Source organism: Lithobates pipiens, unplaced genomic scaffold (assembly GCF_037356315.1).
Source record: "Lithobates pipiens isolate NorthernLeopardFrog02 unplaced genomic scaffold, aLitPip1_a1.2 Scaffold_13, whole genome shotgun sequence".
NCBI classification, from domain to species: Eukaryota; Metazoa; Chordata; class Amphibia; order Anura; family Ranidae; genus Lithobates; species Lithobates pipiens.
The window spans coordinates 352,931,540-352,954,044 of NW_027507718.1; the positions used below are offsets into that span (position 1 = coordinate 352,931,540).

Genomic DNA, 22,505 nt, shown 5'->3' on the forward strand with positions numbered 1-22,505 from the left:
GTCAGGATACCTTTATCATTGACAATGCCTCTCTGCACTTTCAGTTTATGGACTACCTACAGAGGTATGCTGGAGCAGCTGCAGTTAGTTTTAGACTTTTGCCTGTAATTTAGTTTCGTTAAAGTTCCAACAGTAGAGTTGTTTCAACCACTTTGAGCCTGGTCTGTTATTTATGCATTTGCATATGCATATTTGTGCATGGTGGGTTCTGGCGTATCCTGAAGAACATGGGTCTGTGCAAGCACTATGGGGTATGAGTAACATTACTACGGAGGGTTAACTCAGCAAGGCAAGGAAGAGGAGATAGTTGCGATTGGTAACTGAAAGGAAGAACAGCTACAGCAATCAGTCATTAGGCATGGTATATGGGTAGCTGACAGGTCCTCCAGTAGTTAGGGGGTCGATGTCTGGCTTTCTCCCTAGCAGTCCATCTCCCCTGGTTTCCGAGAGCAGACTAGCGTCTAAGGCCTGATCACGAAGTATGGGAAGGAAAGAGTTAATGCGAATGCATGGGGTCCCACTATGGGTTTGGTGGGACCTTATTCTGTTACTGGGAGTTAGGTAGCCGAGGATGCTGGACTAGTGGGGAGGTTGTAAGCTCAGCAACCCCTCCTGATGGAAACATTCATGAACAGTGTACAGCAATATGGAACAAATCACCTGTCAGAGAAACTCTGCACTACAATGTTACACTCACCTCTGAACTGTGAAATTGTTGATTATTCACATGATCGCAGTCCTCTTCAAGCCTGGGTATCGATTAGCATACTCTGTACGAAGTATACAGTACCTCCATGTGCATAGGTGCAGTAGACCCCACCACATGGGTGATCGCTATCCCTTCGCTACCCTTGAAGGAATACAGTGTGTTGGCTATTGTCTTCTTACCATAGAGCTCTCTGACTACAATGACTGGGACCGCTGCTTGTTAAACTTCACTGAAGCCCTCACTGAACTTTGCTACTTGTGCAGCTCAGTACCACTGGCACCCATGAACTCTTTCTGCAGCTCTCACTGGCTTTATTTTACTACACACCACAGCCTTTCTCTTCTTTTTCCTTCTAGTTTCCATCAAGCTGTTTTGCTCAAAATTGTATCCTGGAACATGGCTGGCTTAGTATGGTATTAAACCCAAAAACAAACATTTATTAGTTTTCTTTTTAGGCTTTCCTTCCTTTATTTTCACCTGGTGACCCTGCCAGTAAGTCTGTTGTTTTGTAACAGAGCATGCTCTCCTACAAATGTATTAATAATAGTGCAATGAGAGTGTTGAGACAAACCACTTAGTAAAGGATGACAGGTGATTGGGGTGCTTACAATGATCAGCTTTTATATTCTTATGTAAAACTTTTATCCCAAAAGGAAAAAAGTGTTTCTGTAACTTCTTGTGTAACTGCAGCGTGAGCTTCCTGATGACGCAGTTGTATTTGCAAAATGCATAGAGGCTGCTGGGATACACAAAACGTCACTTCCGGGTAAACAATAGCAAGGCTTGGGTCGCACACCGGGATAGGAACTCCAATACATGTAGCCAAGTGCTAGCAAAGGAACCCTTTAAGGACAATAAGGCCACAAAGGACTCCTTGGAACTCTTCTAGTGGGACAACAAGTCCAGACATGCCCATTCATTATGTCCCTTTATGTGCCTTCTTCTATTCTCACCTGATTGGTCAACTCCATGCTTTGGTAAAGGATGCTGTTAAGAGAGACTATGGGAGGTGTAGTTTCGTTAAAGGCGGCACTGCATTACAGCTGCTTGGGGAGCCTTGAGACACTTGGTTTGAGCTCAAGGAAGGAAGCAGATGTCAAGGCTAGAGTGCTGAGTTCATGGAGCATTCAGGGCCAGCGTGGCCTAAGCACTAGTATCTCCAGCACTACAGGGCTGGTTCGCTGGTAGTCTTCTGCATCTCCAGCAGTACAGAACAGGTTTACCGGAAAATCAAGCCATCAGTCCATTAGGAACCCATCTGCCGCTGGCATCCACAGATGAAGCACAGGATCAATGAGAGGGTTGTCAACCCACTACGCACATTGCACAACAGGAACTGGGCCTTTAGCCTGATACAGTTTGCACTCTCGTTCTTTACACATTGCCATACCACCTATACAGGATTTTTCCATTAACTTAAAACCACTTTACCTTTTCTATGAACTTGTTGCATGTTATTTTCACTACCAATTAAGCCTTTCTGCAAGTTAATTCCACCAAAGCCATCCTCATTCTTCCACCCTCCTAAACTGGAAGAAGCCAGAAGCCACCTAACACCACCATTAGTGCACCACCGTAAGGGCCCCAACAAAGTCGTCAGAAATAAGTATTATTTTTTTTGGAGATTATCCCATTTGGTCTCATAGTAATTTGCATAGATTTTGTCATATGTAATCGGGTGACCCACACCCTCTTGGGACATTTTCGATCCAGCATGCCCTGGTCGATGATGTCAAGAGGGGGCAGGGCCATCTGGAGACGTCGCTCGGTGACCTCGCCCCTTACCTATTTAAGAACTGTCAGATGGTGGAGCAGGCAGATGGCAGGATCCTTCCACAAGACCAGGCTTTCTTTTTTTTCTTCTTTCGGGTCCGGCGGTGCGGCGGGTGTTCTGATTGAAATACGATCTACTTTGGGGGACATTTAAAAAAAAAATTTATAGTCAAAAACTAGTGTTGTGTCTTTACTCACTGCCAGCGTCTGGGGCCCCTGGTTAAAGGGGGCTTCCAGATACTGATAAGCCCACAGACCCCCATGACCACTGGCCAGGGTTGTGTGGAAGAGGACTTGTCCCCATCAACATGTTGAGGGCATGTGGCCTGGTTTGGTTTGGGGGGGGGAGCACTCCCTGATTCATTCCCCCCTTTCCTGACCTGCCAGGCTGCATGCTGGTATGGATTTTGGAAGTTTGGGGTGACATTTTGGCATTTTTTTTCAGACTTTTTTATTGCAAGCATTCTTTTGTTTACATTTCAACTGTCAGTGGGGGGAACTGCTGATGAGTCATCGATTGTTAGAGATGCGGCGTCCGGTTTCCCGGCCCGCTCCTTAACAACCAGCTATTCTTCATACAGAATTTGAATCATTGATCATTTTTTGACTGATCCAAATTCCAATTGTTCCGAAAATGTGGAATTCGTTAGAAAACAAATATACGAAACAAAATCAAACTAATTTTAACCAAATCCTTTACTATTTCATTTGGAGATTCAGATACATCCGAATCTCCGAATAACCAAAAATGTGTCCGAATTTATATTCGGACCAAAACAAATTAAATTCGGACACATTTTTGTCTACAATGTACTGTACAATGTACTGTGAAATGGTGCTTTGGCTTTTTCATAATTTTACTTTATATGTCCACATCACTCCTGCTGGTCCTTATCTCCTCTTCTTGTTGCCTAAACATGGACATTTAGATGTGGACCTGTTGCATGCTTTCTGGGCAGGATTTTATGTTTTTGGAACTCTGTAGTACATTGTGCTACCACATACTTAGTAAATTTCTTACTTCTAGCCCCGACTCTTTTTGGCCTACTCAATATCCCACGTAATAAAACTTCAAGGGGCTGCAAAAAAAACTCCTTATTATCAAATCCCCTGTAGCACAGAAAGCTATCCTGCATAAATAGATATAACCGGTACCCCCTACCATCTGTTTGTTTATAGATAAATTATCATAATTTTTTTGCATGTAATGGATGGAGGCCTCTTTGCATAAAGAATTACAGGTTAAAAAATTCTTTGAGGTATAAGAATCTTTCTTTCAAATCTTGCCAGGGGAAACTCAACGATCCATAATGAAATTCTTTCAATATACTCAGTGGTATCAACTCAGAGTCTCAAAGTGGAGTTACACCCAGAAATGGAAATTCCACTGATTGGATTGCTCCCCCCTTTGGTGCCACATTTGGCACTTTTCAGGGGGAGCAGATACCTGTAAAATCCAGGTATCTGCTCCCACTTCCGGTTGAAAGATCGCTGCACAATGTATGCACAATGTACGTAATGTCCGCCCCCTCCACTTTCCCCTGCTGCCTTCTGGGAGACACACAGGTCCCAGAAGACAGCAGGGACCATTCAGAAAAGTGCACCTTGACTCGCGTATGCGTAGTAGGAAACAGGCAGTAAAGCCATAAGACTTCACTTCCTGTTTCCCTTAGTAATGATGCCGAAGCCTGCACCCGGAGCTGAGGGATGGGTCGGCTTCGTGTGCTGACATTGTGGACTCCCAGAACAGGTAAGTGTACTTATATTTAAAGTCAGAAGCTACAGTATTTGTAGCTGCTGACTTTTAATTTTTTTTACCCCGGCAGGACTCCGCTTTAATCAATGATCCCCCAGTTGATGTTCTACCTTCCACTTAAACCAAACTATACTTTCAATTGAAATGAGTGAGACTCCCCCCCCTTTCTTTTGCCTGCCGCTTGTTTGACTGACTGCAATCTATTCAAGTATTGATTGATGTTAATCCCTGGACCCTTCATTACTGGTCTGCTTGCAAACCGTAATAACAGTGGGGGATTTTAACTACCCAGAAATTGACTTGAGTAATTGCACTGCTGGGACATGCAACCATTTATAAACCTATTACAAGACAATTTTATGGTCCAGTTTATTGAGACCCCCAACTAGGCATGAATCTCTGCTTGATCAGGTAATCTCAAACCATGCATTATCCATGCTTATTACCAGTATTCATATAAAAGAACATCTGGGTAGCAGTGACCATAACATGATTTCATTTAATGTTAGCTGTAAGCAACAAACACATACGGGAAAGATGAAAACACTTTAAGAGAACAAATTTTCCAAGGATGAGGGCTGCTCTCCAGAATTAGACTGGGATCAATGGGACTTGGCATCAATGGACAAAGAACAGGAATGGGAATTCTTCAAAAAGACAGTATACCAACTCACTGCAAAGTATATTCCCATGGGCAATAAGTTTAAAAGGCTAAAAAGAAAACCCATGTGGCTCACGCCTAAAGTTAAAATGGCTATAAATAATAAGAAAATAACTTTTAAAAAATATAAAAATGAAGGAACACTATAATCATTGAAATGCTACAAAGAATAAAACAGAATATGTAAATAGGAAATCAAGGATGCAAAAATTCTATACAAATTACAGATTTCAAAAGATAGTAGGACAAACCCCCAAAAAATCTTCAAATATATTAATAGTAAAAAGGTCAAGTCTGAGCATGTAGGCCCTGTAAAAAAATTATCTAGAGTGGATGACTCTGACACAAAAAAAAGGATAATTTATTAAATACTTTTTTAAGCTCTGTGTATACAAAGGAGCATGGGGGAGCTCATTTCCATAATGGGGGTGGTATTGGCCCAGCCCCAAACGATCCACAATGGCTCAAAAGTGATATGGTCCAGAAATATTTACACAGAACAAAGGTGAATAAAGCATCTGGACCAGATGGCATCCACCCAATGATCCTAAAAGAATTGAGGTCTGTCATTTCAAAGCCATTGTTTCTCCTTTTTAGGGACTTGTTAATGATTGGAATGGTACTACTGGATTGGCGTAGGGCCAATGTAGTGCCCACTTTTAAAAAGGGATACAAATCTTTATCAAGTAACTATAGACCTGTTAGTTTAACTTCTATAATCAGGAAGATACTGGAGAGTTTTACCACTTCAGCCATGGAAGATTTTACTCCCTTCCTGACCAGAGCACTTTTTACAATTTGGTACTGCGTTGCTTTAACTGACAATTGCGGGGTTATGCAATGCTGTACCCAAACAAAATGTGCGTCCTTTTTATTCCACAAATAGAGATTTCTTTTGGTGGTATTTGACCACATCTGCTGTTTTTATTTTTTGCACTGTAAACAAAAAAAGAGCGACATTTAAAAAAACAAAACAATATTTTTTACTTTTTGCTATAATAAATATCCCCAAAATTTAAAAAAAATCAGTTTAGGCCAATGTATATTCTACATATTTTTGGTAAAAAAACGCGCCATAAGCTTATATTGATTTGCGCAAAAGTTATAGTGTCTACAAACTATGGGAATTATTTATGGCATTTTTATTATTTATTTATCTTTTACTAGTAATGGTGGTGATCTGCAATTTTTAGACCCCTTTCACACTGGGGCATTTTTAAAGCATTTTTCAGGGGCTTTAGCATTAAAAAAAAGCGTCTGTAAAGCGTTTGAAAGAAGCTTCATCTGCAATCCCAATGTGAAAGCCCAAGTGCTTTAAGAGCCCTTTCACACTGCCAGCATCCGAAAAATGCTTGTAAAGCGCCGCTTAAACTAGCAGCGCTTTACCAGTGCTTTTCGAGCACTAGTGGGGCGCTTTTTTTTTTTTTTTAAATAATTTTTATTAGGGAAAATAGAAAACAATACAGAGAATCGTAACAAGGCACAATCAGAGCATAAGAGGCATACATGCATGTGGATCCCTGGGGTGAATAAGAACCGAGGACATAGGAGTGAACAAAGACAGTAGAAATATGAAAAACCGAGGATAATAATGACCAGACTGGATGGATCAGCGACTGTTTTGAACCTCAGGTAGAATAGACGACAAATCCGGCTCTCTAAGGGCCAAATGCCTAGCTGTAATTTCAAATCAGTATAATAACATAGTAATAATAATAAAAGAAGAAAGAAGAGGAGAAAAAGAAGGGGAGGCAAGCAAAAACAAAAACAAATTTGGGGGGACCTGGGGAGGGAGGGGGGGGGGTGGTGCATTGGTATTGTCCACAAAAGGATCCTGGTGAGGAGGAGAGTAAATGAATGAGAGTCGGCCTACGCAGAATAGTCACGATGCGGTATCAGGAGTGGAGCGAATCATCATAGATGAAAGAGAGTTGGTCCAATGCGCGTTGGTCGTGGTGAGACATGGTGGCGTTCATGTACATCTGCCATCTGGCGAGGTATGCTGCTTTTTGTTTAGCATGGGAGAAATCTGTCATAAGTCTCTCTGTGTGGAGAAGGGATAGAAGATCCTTGTGCAGATGGGAGGCTGGGGGGCCAGACGGCTGCAGCCAGAAACGTAAAATGAGGCGACGGGCCACAAGTAAACATAACAGGATCCAGTCCACTGTAGCTCGCCTTGGGGGTGACCCTGGAGAGGGTCTAGCGTCTGTAGAGATAGACCATGGTAACAGAATGGGGTCCCAGTAACCAAAAATGAGAAGTAGGGGTTCCTTAGGGACTTTCAGCAAGGTAATGTCAAATATGAAGGCCAAGACTTGGTCCCAGAAGGTGGATATTACAGGGCAGGACCAAAAGCGATGAGAGAGTGGCGGCTTTGATTGGTGGCAGTGAGGGCAGGAGGCTCAATCACATTTGGATTTAGGAGACAGGAAGGGGATGTAGGCCCTGTGGGCAATCTTAAGCTGAGTCTCCCTCCAAGTTTCATTTGGCGTCAGGCGTATAACCGTATTAAGACCGTGTAGAATCTTATAGACAAGATCAGTGTCCGGGAAGGTCGAGGTCCAGTTAGCAATGGAGGTAGAGGAGGCAGACGTCTTCGACCGTTGCAGAAGAGGTTTATATATATCTGAGATCTTGAAGCCTTCATTTTGAATCAGCTGATCCAGAAAGCTGGTTTGAAATCGTCGGGAGCCCTCCCTGCAAGTTTGGGTGATATAACTGATGCACTGTCGGTAATGAAAAAAGTGAGAGGAGGGGATTGAGAATGAGTCCACCACTTTTTGAAAGGGAAGCGGACTTCCCGTATGTGGGTCGCATAGGGAGGAGAAGAGGGACAGGCCCTGTGCCGACCAAACAGAGAAGGCTTTGCAGTGAAGACCTGGAAGAAAACATGGATTTCCTTGGATGGGGCGCTTTTAACCCCTGCTAGTGGCCAAATAAAGGGTTAAAAGCTCCCACAAAGCGCCGCTGCCAAAAGCGATTTGCAGGCATTTTTCAGGCGCTTTTCAGGCGCTTCCCATTGATTTCAATGGGAAGGGGCGCTTTAGGAGCGGTGTATTCACCACTCCAAAAGCGCTGCAAAGAAGCTGCTTGCAGGACTTTTTTTGACGCCCTGCCAGCGCAGCGCTTCATTGTGAAAGCACTCGGGCTTTCACATTGGGATTGCAGTTGCGGCTTCTTTCAGGTGCTTTACAGGCACTTTTTTTTAAGCTAAAGCGCCTGAAAAACGCCCCAGTGTGAAAGGGATCTCAGTTTGAAAGCACTCTGGCTTTCGCATTGGGATTGCAGGTGAGGCTTCTTTCAAGTGCTTTACAGGTGCTTTTTTAACGCTAAAGCGGCTGAAAAACGCCTAAAAAATGCCCCAGTGTGAAAGGGGTCTTAGAAGTACTGCGACATTGCGACGGACAGATCGGACACTTTTTACACATTTTTGGGGACAATTGACAATTGTATAGCTATTAGTCCTATAAAAGTGCTAGGGGTTAACACTAGGGGGCGATAAAGGGGTAAATGTGTGTTCCCTGGATGTGCTCTAACTGTATGGGGATAGGACTGACTGGGGGAGGAGACATATCGTTATTCCTACTTAGTAGGAACACACGATATGTCTCCTCTCCCCTGAGAGAACAGGGATTTGTGTATTTACACACACAAATCCCAATTCTGGCTTTCGTTCACAACAGCGTGCGCACCTTCTGGCAGCTCTAAAAGGAAAGGATGTACCCATATGGGGTTTCACCCAAGAGAGCCATTGTGCCACAGTATTTCCGCATGAGCCAGTTGGGAACTGGTTAATAAAAGACCACATGATGAGTTCTTTCTTTTTATGTAAGTAAAACCTTGGACAGAGGGGTGGCTGTGGACTTGGTATACTTGGATTTTGCAAAAGCGTTTTACACAGTTCCCCACACAAGGTTAATGTGTAAGGTAAAGTCTACAGGCCTGGAAAGATCAATTTGTAAATGGATAGAAAACTGGCTAAAAAACTGAATTCAGAGAGTAGTGGTTAATGATTCCTACTCTGAATGGTCTGAGGTTATTACAGTGGTGTACCCCAAGGTTTGGTGTTGGGACCCTTACTTTTTAATATCTTTATAAATGATATAGGGTCTGGGATTAAAAGTACCATTTATGTCTTTGCAGATGACAATGAGCCATGCAGTTGTAGCGGATGACATTTTGGACAAAATCTCATACGCATGTAAATTTAGTTTTTGCCTCAGAACAGTAGGGGTTCTAAGGATTAATTGTGTAGGTGGGCATTGACACCAGTCTGGCCAGGCTGTGTTTGGAAGTTCTGCCTGGTTATGTGAACGGTGAGGTGCACATGACAGGCCATAACCAGGTCTGGTTGGATGTTTAGGTATCAGCCTTCTCAGAACCAATCAGTGGGAGTGCTGGGGCCCGCTGAGGAGTCTGGGAAGGGGTACTTAAGAGGTGTGGGTCACGTGTTTAGGGAGAGGAGTTCATGAGACCTGTGTGGTCTGTTCTGGTTCCAGGACCGGGGTAGCCCCATGAGGAGTCCCGGACATGGGGTGTTCGACACCCCACAACATGTCTCTGTGGAAGGCCCCTAATAGACCCATCCAGTCTGGAGTAGGGATCCGTCTATTCCTGAGTCTCGGACCCGGCTGGTCCGAAGCACAGTAACTGAGGGAGGATTCAAGATGTCTGGGTGTGCTCTTGGCTTGGAGAGGCACCACAGCTTGTGGAAGTGACCGGGGAAGGACTCTTCGGAGGAGGGCCAGCAAGTGACATCCTGGGAAGTGCCTGGTTACTGAGTTGGGAAGGACATTGATGAATTCACGCTTTTTTAGTACCATTGAGGAGATGGGAAACGTTCCAGGTACCGAGGAAAAGGTTCCTGTTCACCCTTAGTTACAACTTGTCCACATTCATAGGATTGTTCAAGTTTTGAGTCAACATGCTGACTGCCATGATCTCTGGCTAGAGATCTGTTCAGCCTTGAAGTAACCAGCTGCGAGTGGCTACTCTCTGGGTGGAAGTAGAGACTTTGCTAGATCTGCAGTTCAAGGTGCCTGAGTTCTTCACCCGTGCCCGCTGTTCCCTAAGAGACTGTGTTGCTTGAAAGTTATTATTGCAAAATAAAACCCTTTAAAGAGGACTTCATCTGTGTCAGTGTTCAAGTCATTGGGTATCAACCCTGGGAACCCCTAGACGTGGAAGAGCAGGCCTAGAGAAGGTAACTGGTAAGCCCAACAAGTCAAGAACGCACAGCAAAGGTTGTGGCCGCTACACAGTGGATTAGCATCCTTCCAGGGTGTCTCCAATTTAATCGAATTGGGCAACTAAGTGGCAAATGAGGTTCAATGTTGATAAATGTAAAGTATGCCCTTGGAGGCTAGGCATATGCATGCATCATACATACTAGGGGGAGTACAACTGGGGGAATCCATAGTGGTGAAGGATCTGGGGGTTGTGGTAGATCAAAAGCTCAATAATAGCATGCAATGTCAAGTTTCGGTTTCCAAAGCGAGCAAAGTCCTTTCTTGTATTAAGAGGGGTATGGACTCCAGAGAGAGAGAGAGAAATCATTATGTTCCTGTACAAATCATTAGTAAGACCTCATCTGGAATATGCAGTTCAGTTTTGGGCACCAGGTCTAAAAAAGGATATCAGGGAACTGGAGAAAGTGCAGAGAAGTGCAACCAAACTGATAAGTGGCATGGAGGAGCTTAGCTATGAGGAAAGATTAGAGGAACTGAATTTATTCTCTCTCGAGAAGAGGAGATTAAGGAGGGATATGATCATATGATCAACTGTGAATATTATCCATCCCTTGTAAAAGTGTGTATGAGGTCAAAATAAAAAGACAGGGAGGATCTAAAGCTTAAATGTAAAAACACTTATAATCCTACAATTAGACTGATTTACGAGATTTAATCATCAAAATAATGTTATCAAATGTATACTGACTAAATGCTTGCATTTATTGAAAGGCGATGGAACATTACGACAATATCTTAGTTACAGTCCACAGATTAAATTTAGACTGGCATTTACTGAAAGGAGGCAGAACATTAGAGCAATTTCTCAGTGACCGCCCACAGATTACATTTAGACTGGCACTGATGTCCTGATGTACAGTCATTATGATTCAAACAAACATGTTTTTCTACCCTCTATTAAAGGAATATTTTGATGTGGCCACTGCAGTCAATGCTGCGAAACCTTTATGTCCATAGAAATACAAATAAATGTAATTTTCTCTGAAGCATTTTGTAAATTGCTCTACAATAAATGTGATATATTTGATGCAATGTTCATGTAATATATTTTACATAAAACTAAGATTTATGACCATGTGAGAGATAAAAGATAGAGACTTACACTCTAAAATTGCATGTCATTTTGCCCATTGTGATGGATATGATCCACCCATGACAATTTTTTTTTGGCCTTGGATCCCATCAAAATACCAAAAAGTGTAGATCTTTTTAGTATCAATTTGTTAATAAAGTCAGAATGCAAATGGATTTATAAGCTGCAAGCTACAATATGATATATTCTGGTTTAAATTACAGACATAGCTTTGCTCCCTTTCTATAATAGATTTGATATTTCTGCATTGTTTGCAGTTACAGTGTGCAATGTTTTGTTAAACCAGCTTTGGGGTGCAATATGAAGTGTCCATCTGGGCTTCTGACCCAAACTGGTGACATCATTTTGGCACCAGGAGGAAGGGGCCAGAGGTTCTGGAGGGGCATAAGAGGAAGGGGAGGTCTGCACATCCTCTTCTCCCTTCCTGGGCTGAGCGTTAGTGGTAGCAGGAATCCCACACTTTGGGTATTACCTGCACGCTGGACCCTGCTTCAGATGCATTATGAATACAATTTAGGGACTTTTATTGGCAATCCTCTGGCTGGCTTCCATCTTCTAGGGGATATAGCTTTGCATCTGATTATCTGCATTATCTGCAAATTCATTCTAGAAAAGGTAGACTTTGTTTCAAGGAAGATGTTGGTTGGATAAAACTTCTCATATGCAGTACTTATAATATCTCTAATGGCATTAACTCAGTCTAGGGGATGTCTTTTTGCAATGTATTGTTTGAAACTTAAACAGGAGTCGGGTTAGGGCATGGGATACTCCAAAAAGCTCCACAGTAACAGAGGACACTCTTCTTTAGGCTCAGTATTCTGAAACCCTGAGTCCACAGCTACCTCCGGCACTTACATCCCAAAAGCACACAGTCGCCTGAGAATTACAATTCAGAGTAAGTACTTACAGATCCCCAGGACAGCTGCACAAGTTCCAGCTTCCTCCAGACACAGTTCTATAGCCTTCATTTCTGGAAGATCATTGCAGGGCCTCAGCTCTGCCACAACTGAGACCTCAGAGAACAGCTACACAGTCCAGAGGCTGCCTCAGGGGCAGCAGCCTCAGAGGCTCTGGAACTATCCTTTATGAGGAAAGAAGCATCTTTCCAGGGCTCCAGACTTTTTATCATCTCCCCAGAGATTGGGTATGATAAATATTCAGATTGGTCAGTTGACTCTCCCAGCCCTATATTCTGGAAACTACTTTTAGAATCAAGAGGTATACATTCAAATTCTAAGCCTGTAAAACCCTGAACAGTCCAAAGCAAACAATCACTGCTCCCTTGACTATAGGAGGAGCCAAAAATGAAATTTGTCTAGCATCCCACACTAAGAGGGTGCTACATGTAATACTTTGGGGAAAAAAAGTGTATTATGGTTTTTAATAGACCCTGGTGTCTTTAAAGAGGTTGTAAACCCTAGCTTAAAAAATAAATAAAAATAACAAACCTGCCGAACATTGTTTTGCACAGAGAACCCCCAATCTTCTTCTTCTGGGGTGCCCCGATGGTGCTCCAGGCCCCTCCTTGTCATTGGGTGCCCCCACAGAAGACTGCTTTCCCTGGGGCACCCATGCGGGCTCCCTCTTGAGTCCCACTGCTGCGTCCATTGACACAATCCGCGTTACTTGGCCTGCCCCCCTGCTCCAGTGTTACTGGACTTTATTGACACCAGCGGGCGCAAATGGCTCCTGCTGCTATCAATCTGTCCAATGAGGAGATAGACAATGGCTGGAGCCGCTGCACTCATGCACATCTCTGGATTGGATTGAGCTCAGGTAAGAAAAAGGGGGGCTCTGGGGGAGCCGCAGCACAGAAGGTTTTTCACCTTCATGCATAGAATGCATGAAGGGGAAAAACCTTGAGGCTTTACAACCACTTTAATTGCTACATGCCAGAAAATGCCCCACTACACATTTATCCATCTAAAGACAATTACAGTTCTTCAACTGGTTCTTCATGTGTCAGTGAGAAAATGTTGTAATTCAAAATTCAACATTTTATTATTTAATGCAAACACTTAAAGGGTAACTCCACTTTCTTGGGAAAAAAAATAGCAAAAAAAGTAAAAATAATATAGCGTATACAATTGTGACACAAGTCATATTGTAATTGAATTTCATTAAAAAAATACCTTTCATTTTCAATCTGCAGCTCTGTAATTTTCTGAAAATGATATGCAATATGGCTACCTGGAGGTGTTATGTGATCTGTTTGTGTGATTGGGTCATCAATTATCCCAGAAGTCTGCCTAAGATACAAGTCAGATTTCGGGAATCCCCTGAAATAATAATATTACGTTGTTTTCAAAATTGTCGCTCTTTTTTTGTTTATAGCGTAAAAAATAAAAACGCAAATACCACCAAAAGAAAGCTCTATTTGTGGGAAAAAAAGGACGTCAATTTTGTTTAGGTGCAACGTCGTAATTGTCAGCTAAAGCGACGGAGTGCTTAATCGGAAAAAGTGCTCTGGTCAGGAAGGGGGTAAAATCTTCCAGGGCTGAAGTGATTAACAATGTTTTTTTTTACTTTGGTACAGCCAAAATCAGTAGTTAATGAACTTTTATGGTTACAATAAATTTTCCAGGTATCAAAAATTTCCTCAATATAGCAATTCACAGTTCTAATTCACAGTTTGCTAAATTTCTTCCCCCATATATAAGCAATGGAAAACATTTAAAGATGTACTAAAATATTCTAAAATATTCCAATCATCAAATTTGAATATACAAATAATTACAAATCGCACGGATGGTACTAATATTCCTGTATCCTCACTGGTCATTAAAGGGAAATAATTTACAGAGATATTTCTTTCCCTGAAAGATGATTTTTAACTGCTCTTACTTTAAGCAAACTAAAACACACCACATAAACGTACTCACTTTTCATATAATGTGTTTTTTTAAGTACTCATAACTAAATTAGGTCCACTTATCAAAGCCCACGAACACATCCAGCGTAAACTCACCTTAAAATAACAACACATTAAAAGGGAACTGACTTTCTGACATCTTAAGATATCCAAATATTTCATACATATTACCTTTTCTCCTCTTTTAACCCTTTTGCTGTTGGGTCCAGCCTACCATTTTTTTTTACCTCAGGTGTCTAGATCATTTATGCTATTTTACTACATTAAAGATAGTTAAAACAAATGCAAATCCATGCTAGGACAAAAAAAGTGTGCAAAAAAATTTAAATAAAAAGAATAGAAAAAAAGTAAAAATAAATAAATATTATAGTCACCTGAATATATAACAACCCCCAGAAAAAGTGTGCAATTATGCAAACACCAGCGCAACATATGTGATGGTGCAAATATGCAAATATCTGTACCAATATCAGCAACAAATATTATCCTGCAAAATTATTGTGCTATGCAAAATAAAGTGCAAAAAAAAGCACATTTTTTGATGGCCTCAATGACCCTTATTCCTCTCACGGGTAAATGTTTTCCTGTGGGACAGGGTAATGAATCTAAGTGATTTTCGATCTATTCATGTATTTGTATAGATTTGTCCCTGGGCGGGCCCCTGTTGTTTGGCTACAATACACCGAACCTCTTTTCTCAGCTGGCAGCGCATCTCTTTCTCCCCTCCCGTGTGGTGGATAAAGCTCTCCATGCCTAATGTTCTGACCATGGTATGTACCATATATGCCTAGGTATAAATAGCAGATTTATTGCTTTGTTGAAACATGTTTAGTGCTCGATATAAAATGCATCTGTGAATGAGATAACTGTATACATTTAAATATTTGTAATTAGGTGCCAATTATGGTATGGTATAACTCCCAGTGCCAATAGGATCTCCCGAAGAAGCTGTTGGTGAAATGCGTAGTGATCCATTGGCGTTGATACAGTGAACGCAGCTGGCCCTTTACATATGCAAGACCCCTATATATATATATATATATATATATATATATATATATATATATATATATATATATATATTCTTTAACTTGACTAGTGATTGGTTTATGGGACAATTTCACATGTTTTTCTGTATAACTTGTCTGTGTTTTCTATATACATAGGGGAGGGATACGTATCTTGTTAGCATGTACATACTTCATTATGTTTTTATAATAATTTTTTTTATATATGTGTCTAAATAACATGTGAATTTTTATACATTTATGAGCACTTCTTTTTCCAACTTGGGATGATAGTGGTACCTTTAAAGTCCTTTAATCCTTCCTCTTCTTTTTGTAAACATTTGGATGTGGTACCACACAGTGTGAGTCACGACTCTACATTTTTTAATGGCTGCCGCTAATGTAAACTATGTGTTGAATATTCCCGGTTAAGATAATCATGAACAAATGTTAAAGAGCCCCATCCTGCTTTGCATAGAAGGCCAGGGGATATATGGTACGTTTACCAGGCATGAGTTCCCTCTTCTTTTCCTGACTGAGGCTAACAACTCAGGATGGGGTCTATAGAAATGTTATTAGGTTGTACTAAATCTTAAGCCTAGTACACAGAATGACAGTCCATATACATTTTTTTTTCATTCAACCAGTGAATCGCTCGTACAGTGCTATTGCGTTCTGTTGGAGAGCAGCCTCCCCATCCCTAGAATACAATGATTAGTGTTGCTGGCTATAGCCGACGGCATTGACCGGGCAAAAAAAATGCCCACAGGCTGGTTGTATAGAAGTTGATAGAGACATTGACTTCTGTACAACCAACCTGTCCATAGATTAATTGAAATTTAGCCGGTTCCTCCCACCAAATTTCGATTAATCTATGGCTGGCTTAACAAGGCCACAGCAAACTTCTACATTATGGTACACTTGGCTTACAAGCATACCCTTATGGTACATCCAAGCTCTGTCCCCGGCCACCACCATCTCCTGTGCTGCTGCTTCCAAGTTCTGCTTTCAGGTTCACAGTCAATTATGATGGGACTCCGGCATGTGTGCACAGGTGTTACATTGTCTTCAGTACCACATTGTCCTCAGCACCAGGCTTCATTTACAGATTCTGATAAAGAGCTGGGAGTGTACATTGCATTGCACATGCACTACACAGTGTACACAGAAAATAAAATAAAAAACATGGTGTAAGAGAAGAAGTTATTTTGGCAGAAAAGGCTTTGCATGCCATTCTGCCAAAAATCTCTGCCTCCTATCATTTCTTTATTTTTAAAGTTTAGCTCCACTTTAAAAACTTCTGCTTTGTGAAAAACACACTGTATAGGACATGTTGTTTTATTAGCCACCAGTAAACGAGGACTTACCTGTGCAAGTGTTATCAGATTTACAGCAACATTAAACAATCAGTGTTTACACTACAGTAGGTGTTTAAAAGCATGTCATGCACTGGTTTTAGACTATAAGGTTTTTACTCATGGGTGACCATTGGGCAGTAAAAGCAGGAGGTTGATTTCTGGTTTTGTGGTCCGCTGACCACCCACTTAAGGAAGGGTAGGCAGCCACTCGTGGCTGTACACATGCCACAACATGCATTCGGCTGAATGTGACCCATTTACCAGTATGGGGCCATGCTGCAAGCGCCCCTGTAACACATAGTTGCAATATGGTAATTCAGCATTTTCAGGGTTACGAAAGGAGGCAAGGTGGTGACATATGTTCTCCTTGCCGCCTGTCAAATTCTTTTGAAAGTAAACAACTTCAGAATACTTTTCAGAGGGATGGCAAGGACTACTACACTCATGAGAAAGCCTTTACATTGCTTGTGTTTATTTGGTGTACATAGAGTCCATCTTGACCGGATTTTGGAACTTTATCTTTAATTGCAAATAGTTTTAAATTCAAACTTCAGGTAGGTATTGGACTAGAGCTAAATAAACCAGCAGGCTCAGTATGATTGTGCCTGACAGCAGCAGAGGATAAGTGGAAAATGCACAGTTATCATATTAAACATTTTACATCCATCACCAGGGGGAAATAAAAAATAACGTATGTTTTCAAAGTGCTGCATTATTCTTCTTCATTATTCTTTTTGCAGGGCTAGCAAAGCAAGAACGTGTGTGAGAAAGTGGTGTGCAGAGTACACAAGGCTGGAATAAGTGCTCCAAAGGTTGTATGCCTGCGGGCTACTGTGATGTTAATCAGGCTCTGCTCAGCATCCATAAATCTTTTATTGTTTACACATTTCAATCTGTTTTTTTTTTTATTTAGAGCAATACAAACATTCCTGCATTCTGTAAACTTTGGTGAAACTAAAGTTTAAATAGCTGGAAGGTAGCTATTTTTCATATTTAATATAAATTGTTTTAGCTTGAAGAATACATTGAGAGTAGCCCTGTTTTCAAATACATCCTCGAGCTACTGAAAATGAATAGTTTTGGGACCAACATTTTCACTACCCACAGGAATCTAATTCAGATGATTTTTTAAGGAAAAAAAAAAGTCAAACATTTAAAGCATGATATAGTTTAGCTGAAAGGCAGAATAACAGCGATTACTCTTTAACGGCACAGCCTTTTTGCATTTATAACCCGCACAAGCATATGATGCAAAGTTATCTTATAGCTTCCAATTCACATCTCTTTTATTAGCTTAAATATTTATAATGGGCTCCCTGAAGAGGTAAGTTATATTAATTGAGACAATTTAGACAGCAATTTCACCACTATAAAAATGGTAGGAGGATGCAAATTTATCATGTAATGTCAGGAAACAGACGCAGTGATGGGTCGCATGTATCCCAAGCAAAGCAAGCTATTCTCTACCATCATTTGTCCTGTTAATTACTTGCTTTCTAAGGGACAGAGAGGCAGGAATAAGATGCCAAAACTGAAGAATATTTCTGACAGACTGTCCCTAGCAGCATTAATATTATTGAATGAAGTGTACAGTTTGTTGTTCTCGCCGAAATGTTCAGAGATTCATGTATTTGCTGCATACAGCTTGTTTGAAAATGATTGATTCAAAACCTGTAATTGTTTGAGGGCTTGGGAAGGAGGGATACGAGCCAGATGGTTAGCTTGATGAAACTAATTCAAACACAGCTCAAAAATTGGGCACATGTATCGATTTAGCTTGACTGGCAGCATCTCTACCTGCCAAGGGAATCACAGGGCACTGGGCAACCATGTGCTGGAAATGGCTGCGCGAACATGTATTATTTCTGAGATATAAAACTTGACAAGTGAAACATTCGGCTATTTGCGTAAATCCAAGTCTGTACGTTTCCATTGACTTATTTATATGAAACTAAATCAAGTCATGGCCAGAAATTGTAATCCTTTGGCACGCCCCTGCCAGTGCTTTCACACCGAATATATCAGCATCTCGCAGCATGGCTGTCTGTGGCATCGTTTCTCTAGCAAACAGCTGTTTCTTTGATGTCAAAATATGGAACATTAACATAAATATATATTTTCAGATGTAGCACTTCCTTTACTGTTACATTAACAGTTATTTTAACTTTGCTAGAAGTGTCTACAATTCACCAGATGGATTTGAAGCGTATCAAGCAAAACACTGATGTTGATTTTTATTATCTATGGGAGAAGAAATCACAAAGAAGTTGGTTGCACTAGCATTATTCTAGCACAGGTAGTTCAGTACTTTCAGTCTGGGACTGTGAACTAGCACTAGGATGCATATTATTACTGATATTATTAATATTATTGGTATTATAATACAGGATTTATGCAATGCTTTCTGTTATATAGTAAGACAGTACAGTTACAATACATTTCAATACAGTAGGGTTAGGAGGGCCTTGCTCCCGAGAGCTTACAATCTAATAGGGTAGAGGAAATGGAACAAGAGGCAAATACTGGGGGATTAGCTGATGGCAGAAATAAAAGATTCAGTTGTTAAGTGAAGGCAGGATAGGTATCCCTGAAGAGATACGTTTTCAGGGATCACCTAAAGTGGACAGAGCAGGAGATAGCCAGACAGATTTGGGCAGAGCATTCCAGAGGATGGGAGAGACCTTGGAGAAGTTCTTAAGATTAGGATGGGAAGAGGAGTGTCACGATCAGCAGTCAGGCTCGAAGACCAGTTGTTATAGCACTAGCAAAACTACCACCAACCAGCGGGAGAGGTACAAGGGCAGTCAACCTGGTGAATGGCGCGGGCTCATTTGAGGTGCAGAGTCTAAGTATTAACCAGTGTTCATCAGAGTTCCTGATGGTGGAGATGGATTTTGCTACTTGTAAGCACCAGGATCACCCCACTAGGAGGTCAGCAAGCTGGGGCCCAGTAGCAGATAAGCAGGTAGAGATCAAACAGAAGTGTAGTCAGTAAACAAGCCAAAGGTTTCTAACGAGTAGTTGCAGGTTGGAATCAGGCAGAAGCATAGTCGAGAAACAAGCCAAGGGTTGATAACAAGTGGTAGAAAAATATGGTCAGCACCAGGGAAGGCAGGAGCGAGATACTGGCTGGAGAGAGCACAATAATCTGGCAAACAGGAAATGGAGAGACATGGCTTAAATCAGGAAGTTCATGGGAGGAGCAAAGAGTTCAGGGTTCAAGACAAACAATGTTCAAGACAGTATCATTCAAGGAATTGTCCAGGGAACTGTCCAGCATTCCAGGTGGCTCAGCTAGAAGAGATATGGCTGGATACAGCAGAGGTTCTGTGTTCAAATACAGACCCTGACAAGGAGACAAAGGAGCTAGAAAACAGTTGGTCTTGGGAGGAGTGAAGAGGAGAGTTTTGGGTGGTATACTGAGACAGGAATGGTGATGTAGCTTGGTGCAGAGTAGTAAATGTGTCAGGAATCCGCCCGTTCCGTGCGATCGGCTCTCCGTACGCGCACGCGCGTTCGTGCCGCGGGTCATCGTGGGCACGAGCGTCTTCCGACGCGCGCAGGTGCACGTCGTTCGTATGTGCGCGCGGTACACGCACGCACGGGCGAGCGTTAGCACGGTTGGCGCCAGTGGCCCTTTTTAAAGGCACAGCTGCAGGGGCTCTGTGCTGTCTCGTCTGCAGCTTGTACCCGAAGTTACCTGCTATTCTGCCCGAACCCTATCTGATACCTGACCCGGCTCCGTCTGACCTTGCTGATCTCTCCTGCTCCGACCCCGGCTTGTTTGACCCTTCTTGGACTGATTCTTGTTGCCGAACCTCTGCTTGTTACCTGATTCCTCTGCTGGCTCCTGCTTGCTTCTGTGTCTGCTACCTCTTCATCCAGAGATCCATCCATCCTGATTCCACGGTCCGTGGCCTTCTCCCAGCTGCCTTCTTGCTACAGAGAGCTCCTGCTCCAGAGGATCCTCATCTACCTAGCATCTGCTGCTGCACCTGGCTGGACTCTCCTACCCCGCTGCGCTGCGGTCTCCCTGTTCCCATTCCAGAGAGACTAGAACCAGAGCCGTAAGAGAGGTCCCCTTCCACTAAGTCAGACTCACTATCTGAAGACCCTAACAAAATGGCTTTATATGTTGCAGTTAGTATTTTAAATTTTATTTCTTGGGCAATCAAAAGCTTGTGGAGGGATTGGCAGAGAGGGATAGAGGTAAGCCTATGAGAAGGGAGTTGCAATAACCACGGCAAGTAATAACAAAGGGGTACATGAGTTGGTGGCTTGGTGGTTTCATTGATCAAAATAGCCTATGTAAGAAGTATATTATATTAATATTCATTGGCCAGTCTAGATTTGCCTGCATTTCTGTGCCGAAATGTGTTCATGGGTCTGAAAATAGTAAATGCTAAAAGAAAATTGAGACATGCAGCTGTAACTTCCATAAAATATGGTAAATGTTAGTGAGATCAGGCAAATAAAGTCAGCACATTATTACAATGTTGTTTTTGCCAAAAGGTTAGTGAACCAATCATTTGTCAATCACAGTTCCACTAACGAGGAGGAGGGTGAGGAAAGCCCAGAGCCTGAAACGTCCCAATACAGGAAGAGAAGATTTAAGGCCTCAAATATGTCTTTTGGAGAGATGTTGGAGATGGTGGACATATTGAACAGGGCCGACTATGATGGGAAGTATGGACCTTACCCAAACTCAAATATCAGAAAGGCCAAGATCATGAATAAAGTTGTGAAGAGTCTTCATAAGAATTTTGGGGTGTCCATGGATCAACTGAGAAAACTCTGGTCAGACCTGAAACTGAGGGAGCACGAGCAGTACATAAGGATCAAGCGTGTTCTTGAAAAAAGTAAGTATTTGTCGTGTGTTCATATGATAATTCTTGCTTGCATACATGCTCCATGTGCTTTGATTTCATGTTGTACATTTTAAAATGGCCACTTTCAAGTTCATGGTTTCATTCATTCGTAAGAAACATCGTTCTGCAGGTAAGTATTCCAGCTTAACAAAGTGTACACAATAATGTTCTCACCTTGGAACTCGGCCAAAAAAAATTGTACAACACTTCCAAGCAATGTTTCATATTCCTATTTATGCCCTCTGTATGCTAATTATTCTTTTTTTACACTCTCATAGGGGAGAGAAGACTCGGAATGAGTATGAGGACACCAGGGACAACACCCCTCCCAAAGAAGGCGAAATTCCAAAACCAAAAGCAGAGGAGCAGGAGGAGGAGGAGGAGGATCAGGAAGGAGAGATCGTTGAAGTTGGACAAATTGTCACCACAACAGGTGAGTGTCGGAGAACACAGCTTCCGGTAAGCTCATCAATGTATATCACCATATTTTTAATACATGGTGTGTTTTTTTGATTTGTTATGTAGGTGATGTGGAAGAAGAATCCCATTTTACCAGTGAAAGTGCCCAGATCCTGATTGGGGGAGATAATGGGTGCAATCGGGATTTGGAAAATATACAGCAAAACATCAATGATGTTAAAAATAAAATGAAGAACATCATTGATGTTTTGGGGAGAGTGTGAGACAGCCCAAACTAGCTAGGGTTTTATTTTTTGTATTTTAAACCACAACTTTTGTATTTTTAGAAAATCCAAATTTGGAAGATGCACAGAGTGTGTAAACATGCGCTATCTCCCATCATGTGGAATCAATGTACGTGTTTTGGGGAAAGTGGCTGAGATGAAGGGGTTGCTGCCCCAAAACATGTACATTGATTCCCCATGATGGGAGATAGCAGATGTTGACACACTGTGTGCATCTTCCAAATTTGGATTTTCCAGGGGTGACACCCCATGTGATGAAGGCAATATCAGCCCAGTTTGTACATACTCATGTCTGATATTGTCTTCACTTTTCAAAGTTGAACTTTGTAAGTTCCTGTGTTCTGTATGTTACGCTTACCTTCATATAGTCCTTCTGCAGGACCTGAATGATGGCAGAACAGGTCTCTGGAATAATGATCCCCAGAGCCTGGGGGGAGATGCCTGTAGAGAACTTG

At 41.9% G+C, this 22,505-nt stretch overlaps 1 long non-coding RNA gene across 1 annotated transcript in view; it reads left to right on the plus strand.

Annotated features, from left to right (window-relative positions):
• The window catches only part of LOC143976120 (uncharacterized), a 43,696-nt gene extending 22,364 nt beyond the window's left edge, over window positions 1–21,332 (plus strand). Inside the window, exon 3 of the long non-coding RNA XR_013272521.1 lies at window positions 21,021–21,332. This is a non-coding gene — a long non-coding RNA (uncharacterized LOC143976120). The remainder of the gene's footprint in view (window positions 1–21,020) is intronic.
• Window positions 21,333–22,505: the final 1,173 nt, after the last annotated feature.